Here is a 6,807-nt window from a genome sequence, read left to right as displayed (position 1 = left end):
AGTTCGCAGCCTTAGATCTGTAAGATGTACCAACTTGATTTCCTTTTAATTGACTTGAGTCAGTGGGTGTCTCTGTAAGAACTAAACAGTCCACTTCAGAGTATTTACCTGAAGGGGATTTAATGGAAGGACCATTGATAGGGTGGGCAAAGTTAAGGAAACCACTGAGGTAGAAGTGCATAGGGTTTAGCAAAAACAATATCTGTTACCTGTCCTAGGCCCCCGTAAACAAAGGACAGAAGAAATGTTTCCAGAGTCAGGGAAAGAGCCAGGGCACTACAATAAGGGCTGCTGACCAGAAACTATAACCTCAGTACCGCAGCCACTGTCGGAATAGCACACTACCAAGGCAAAGAGAGCTGAGACAACCAACTTTCTGAACTCCTGCTCCTCCCAAGCTCCTGTGTCTTTCTATCAGTGTTTCCCACTGACAGAACCCAAAACTCCTATCTTCCTGTAGCTGCGGCATCTCCCATTGTCTGAATTCAAGTAAGACGCAGAGATTGTGAGAGAGTGGGTGGCAGATACCATTAGCGATGACACCCCCGGAGCACGCAGCAGGAAAGACAGAGTAGAGTGGCTCCAGAGGTGGGCAACAGAAGATAACTGTCACAGTGTCCGACAGTGCAGAGAGTGAATGATTACTGAGAGAACCAGAGGGGCCATTCAACTGAGAGTACCCAGTGTTAGGGAGACCCCTAGGAGCAGCACCTGAGAGCAAAAAGCTCGGGTTTTTATTTAGAATATCATTGTACGGTGGGGGAAAAAGGCCAAAGAAAGGCAGTTTTGGCAAGGAGCTGTCTCTAGGTTAGGAAGTTTTTTTGGGGAAAGGGAGGGACAATGGCCAGGCACAACATGCCTCACTAATCTAACTTCTTGCTGTTTAACCACTCACTCTTCAGAGTCTGCATGCTTTTGCCACATAGTTTAACCATGTACTCCTTGGCTAAGTTCCCCACAAATAATGAGCAGCTAATTTATTTTTGTGCCTATACCCTATTCAATGGCTTTGTCAGTTTTAATTATTATTTTCCACCTATCCCTATCCCAGTCCTTTGGGACTGGGGCTGGGCTGAGCTTTTGTGGTCCGTCTTGGTGCCAAAAGGCAGAGGAATTGAGGAGGGCCTCTGAGTATTGGCTTGCACTAGGAACTTCTGAGAACCTGGTAGCTCTGTCTGAATGGTCCCTTCAGGTCTGTGGTCCACGTATGCTCCCCAAGCTATGACACAGGATCCTCAAAGGGGCTAGAATTCCTTATTGGCTGCATTTGACCTTTAAGAGTCACCATATGTTATTTCCAGTAGAGATCATATCATCTGTTCAAAATACCTACAAGAGACAGGTATCCCCTACCCACTGGAACTGCTAATCTTTGTCTACCTCCCACTTCCTAGGAATGCCATCTATCACTTCTCTGTCACCAACAGCCACCAAGACAGTTCCCTCTCCCTTGCCCATTCATTTTCCTACCTTGTAATAGTCTATAGTAAGCTAATGCTTTGTTGAAGACCAATAGACTTTTATTTTCCCAGCAGTTTTTACAACATTTTCCCAGGAATAGAGGTAGCAAGGACCTAGATATTTGGAAACCTGAGGAAGAAAATTAATTTCTTTCTTTTTTTTTTTTTTGGTACCAGAAATTGAACTCAGGACCTTCCACTGGCTGGGTAGGCACTTGTGCCACTGAGCCATATCCCCTGCCCAAGAAAACAAATTTCTTGACTAGTTTCTTGCCGGGGATATAGCTCAGTGGTATAAACGCCTGCCTGGCAAGCACAAGGTCCTGAGTTTGATTCCCAGTACCAAACAAACAAAAAAATCTAGGGGCTGAGGATTTAGCTCAGCGGCATAGCGCCTGATTGGCCAGCGCAAGGTTGTGAGTTTGATTCCCGGTACCAGAAAAAAAAAACAAAAATAACTAGTTTCTTAAAACTAATTTCTGCAGCTTCTTCTTGCGTGGTGGACATTGTACGATCTATTGTCTTTTCTTCAGACACGCTTTCTCCAACTCAGTGCACCACCTGTCTCCTTTTCATACTTTGGGTCTCAGCTTATCTCTCTCTTTTCTCAGAACTTCCTCTTTCTCCAAACTTTAAAAATTTTTCTTCTAGCACCTTGTTTATTTCTCCAGCATCTCAGACTGTCCAAGTTTATGTTTTGTATTTTCCAGCTATAAGTCTGCCCTGTTTATCTTATTATTATCCTCAATGCTAGCACATAGTAGGACTTCATAAATATTAGTTGACTGAATGACTAAATGACTGAGTAAATAAAACCAATGAATCTTCTCATGGAAATGAATGTTAGTAAATTATCTTGCCACAATGCCTACCTTAGGAACTTATTCCAAAGATCAAATGATATAAATTACATGAAAGAATTCAAAGTATTAAACAAATGTTTGTGTTATTCTGTATCTGAGGCCTTTTGCTATTCCCTCCCCATTACCACCCCATAGAGAGGGATGACTTGCAACTCTTGGATAAAGCAAGAAGAAAATCAAAGTGTTGTGAAATCTAGTTCCTATTCATACAAAGGTTCTCAATGTGTTACTTTCTTGCCCACCACCAGCTTTATTGAGGCATAATTACTATACTAAAAACTGCGCATAACCAACATATACAATTTTGTGAGTTGAAACACACATATACACTTGCATTATCACTATCACCATCCCTTCAGACAGTGAACATATATCTCTCACTTCCAACTCTCTTTCCGTTCCCTTGTTCTTTTCAGATTTTTTGTTTTATTTCTGTGATGAGAACTCTTATGAAATCTAAATTGTTAATAAGTGTTTAAGTATGTACTCCTTACTATTAATTACAGGTACTGTGTTATACAGCAGATCTCTGGAATATATTCTTGTATAATTGTAACGTTATAGCCATTGAGCAATAAGCCCCCATACTTGGCATTCCACACTCTGGTGACTACCAGCTATTGCCTATTTCTATGTCTTTGAATATTTTAAATACCACAAACAAATTGAATTGATCCGTATTTATTCTTCTATGACTGACATGTCACTGAGCATGATGGATTCCAGGTACATCTATGCTGTTGGATGTACATGGTAGGACTTTTTTTCCTTTTGAAGCTTGAATAATATTTTTTATATACGCTACATTTTCTTTCCCCATTTACAAACCAAAATCACAATGAGAGATGCCTTACACCTACTAAGGTGGCTATTATCAAAACCTAAAAGATACGTGTTGGTGAGGTTTCTCAAAAAAAAACTTTTTTAAAACTACCATTTGAACCAGCAATCTTACTTACTTGTATTCCTAGGATGGAATTCCCTGCCACTCCAGAGTAGTTAGAGGACCCAAAACACAAACACTTTGTGAAATTTTCATTGCCGTCTCTGTTCCCATGCTCCTCCGCCATGTTTCCATTTCCTTTAACAAATTTTATGTTAGAACAAATCTCACCATGGCAGTCACAAAGAGTTCTCCAAACATGTTAACATTGCCTTTTTTCCTTTGCCCTTCTTACCTGTCATAGATTCAAAGAAGCCACATTATTACCAGTTTGATTAAAGAAAAAAAGTTCACCTGTCAGAAATTTGCTTTTTATCGCACTTAAGGAATTTGGGTGGTATGGCAAGACAGACAGGCTTTTAAAATTCTTTATTGTTGACACCACTTGATGAGTGACATTACTGTGAGGGTTCCAGCTGCAAGATGAGACTATCAGATCGCTCCACACATGTGACAAAATATAACAGGTAAGTTGATGCCCCTTTCTCCTTAACACTTAGCTTTTTTATGATACCTCAAGACCACTCACTGGCAAATTTAGGAGAAATTTTAAGTAAAAAAAAAACCACACAGAATGAAAGAGAAAGGAAAACTAGCAATTCTTGCAAAGACATGAAATATTTCTAAGTACATTCAAATACTTGCACTCACTAGTTCAATCTCAGTATTTTGATCTATCTCGTACTGTCTCTGATCTATTGCTGTTCCTCTCTTTCTCCCAAATACACACACACACACACACACACACACACACATCCATGCACACACAAAGTCCTTAAGTCATTTACATTGGTCAAATTGCCTCCAAAACATGCTTTTCAAATACTATTTAAGACCATCACACTCTCATCTTCAATCATTGTCTTTGTCTTGTTTTTAAAGTGTCTTTAATTCAGACATTTCTTCACTATAGACTGCAGATTCCATACTGTAGACAGCCCTAGAGTGAAGAACTGAGTATATCTGTACCCACAATCATAGTCATATTTTATTTTTATTAAAATATTCAAACTCTAGTCCAAATGCCAGTTTCTAAACTCTGAAGCTTTCATCCAGCCTACCCAAAGAGGAAGAGGATTTCCTATTTTTCTCCGCTAATCTTCTCTTGATTCTTGTGCATGATTTATAATACATGCCTTTCTTGGTGGCATTTATATCACATTTTCCCAAGATGCCATATGCTTCTGGAGCGCAGAATCCCACTGAATCATTCCTCACTCTTACATAGCTTCACAACGCAAAACACCATTCCTATTTGTAAAATCCTGTTTTAACACTGTTAGCTAATAAGCAGGATGCTAGTATTTGTCTTGCTCTCCAGAACCAACCTTATTTAGGAATTTCAGTCCTGTGAAAAATGTGCTGTAGAGGTTTCTCAGATAAGCTTTATTATAACCCAACATATGTATTGAACATAGAAATCCCCAGATATTCCCCAGTGCTCCTTGACTTAATCTCGCACTTTGTGCCATGCAGCCATCTCCAGGAGTCCCCACTGCCACCTGTGGGCAGCAGGCATCCCCTGGACTGTGCTCAGTGGACTCTGCACAGTCTGGGAAAACTGAGGATATCAAGCAGGAAGTAGTTTCTAATGGTGCTTATCTTTGAGACACGGTAGCGTTTATTTTTTTAAATTAATAATGCTAGGGACACCCACAGTGAGTCCCCAATTTCCTGCAAGATGTTATGGTGAAAAGAAAGAGCAAAAGATAAGTGGCAGTGCAAGGGGTATCTGGGATGGCCAGATGTTTGTGGGGTACAATAGGTTACGAGGCAGCCAGAACCTCTGTATTTACTGATCACATTTACATTGAGGAAAATGGTGAGGCACAACTGTCATTAGATAGGTTCCTGGTTAAAGATGCACAGAAAGTAAAAAGATTCCACTGAGCCAATAGAGAGCAGTGATTCTATTAATGATTGTGAAAATTGTCCTACACAGTAACCTCCTCTCTCTTGTCTCCCTCACTCTAATCATGAAGGTTCTCAAAGGTAAGTGCAGTTTAATTGGTTTATTTTCCTTTAGTTTTCTTTAATTTGTTTATTTTACATTATCTTTATTGTGTTGTATTATGTTACAGTGTTGTAATCATTTTTATGTAAATATGTTTTGGTTTGTGGAAGAAATCTTCTGAGTTTCCAGTATTTCTTATATGGAAATACACTATAAGTGCTTTGGATTAGAAGCATATTTCAGGAGCAAAGTATGCTCAGAAATGAAGGTTTTCCTGTATATACAGAGTTCTTAAAAATGTATATACAACATGAGGAAAAAGAAAAACTTGTATAAGTAATTTAATACTAGATTTATTGAGACATCATGGGATTAATACAAGTTACCTTGGCCTCTACAATTATAAGAGATACTCAAATTGTTCACTATTACCTTCCAGACATTTATTATTACTGTGAACTGCTTGGGTAACCTTGGTCAACGTGTCCATTGAGATTGCATTTTCAACTTCTTCTCTAAGGGCCAGAAGTGTAGTGGGTTTTCCGCAATATATGACGTCCTCTAGAGTTCCCCATATGAGGGTAACACCAAATATTGAAAATCATCATACTATTTTTCTTTTCCTGAGTGTGTATACATTTTTTTGGAGACTCTGTATATTTTCAGCTTATTATAAATACATTATATGTTAATAAATTATACCATAAAAGTAGTATTTGTCAAGGTGAGGGGATTATCGGGTGACTCGGAGGGCTGTGGTGGTCCTTTGCTGAGAAGAATCATGTTCATGAGGATCACTTTGGATGACTCAGAGGATGGTGGTGATCTTTAAATTAACAAGGATCTTCTGTTGATGAGGACAGTGAGGGGAGAGTGCAGGTTAACAAGAAGTTTGTCCTTTCCCCTGATGAAAACTTTTTTTGTTACTACTTGGTTCTCAAGGATCCAGGATGTCTTCAGCTGATGTAATCTTGCCCTGGAGCATCACGGGAACCTTGAAACCTCCATTCTGACCAGAGGCACATGAAGGTATGTTCCCAAATACCATAGCCAACTCACATGGCAATATACTAGGCCTCAGACAAGCCCTAATCACAATTTAATTATGAAATGATTTTTCCCCCCAAATTAATAGAAAATGGCCCTTGACAAATACTACTTTTACAGTTGTACCTCCTGTTGAGGATTCTGCAGAAATATGACACTCCATTGTCATTAAGCATATTTACTGCTTGCTCTGCTATGCCCTTATTCAAATGGTGCTTTCCTACAAAATTTTACACTGTCCTATATTTTACACAACTCCCTAATCTCATTTGAAGTGAGGGATTCCTCTGTCCCTTTCTCCTCCTCCTCTGTAGACAAGAGCTCCTCCATAACTTTTTGCAGTTCAGAGGGGACCACTCACAGTTCCTCAGAAAGAGAGAAAAATAGAGAGAAGGACCACTGAGACTTGTGACCATGTGATGTTTAGTATCACATATTGCTCACATTGCAAGATATCACTCATTTATCAAGTTAAAGTTTATTGGAAATGTTTTCCTGTCTTGCAGAACATGCACAGAACAAGTTACAATCCAAGGTTTT

At 39.3% G+C, this 6,807-nt stretch overlaps 1 long non-coding RNA gene across 1 annotated transcript in view; it reads right to left on the bottom strand.

Moving 5' to 3' along the window:
- The window catches only part of LOC106148966, a 36,154-nt gene extending 32,569 nt beyond the window's left edge, over window positions 1–3,585 (bottom strand). Inside the window, exons 1-2 of the long non-coding RNA XR_001234780.1 lie at window positions 3,502–3,585; window positions 3,283–3,404 (exon numbers count right to left, since the gene is read on the bottom strand). This is a non-coding gene — a long non-coding RNA (uncharacterized LOC106148966). The remainder of the gene's footprint in view (window positions 1–3,282; window positions 3,405–3,501) is intronic.
- Window positions 3,586–6,807: the final 3,222 nt, after the last annotated feature.

This window comes from Chinchilla lanigera, unplaced genomic scaffold (assembly GCF_000276665.1).
Source record: "Chinchilla lanigera isolate Chin_1 unplaced genomic scaffold, ChiLan1.0 scaffold00033, whole genome shotgun sequence".
In the NCBI taxonomy this organism is placed as follows: domain Eukaryota; kingdom Metazoa; phylum Chordata; class Mammalia; order Rodentia; family Chinchillidae; genus Chinchilla; species Chinchilla lanigera.
Note: the sequence above shows the minus strand (reverse complement) of the source record. Positions and strands in the feature narration are given on the sequence as shown.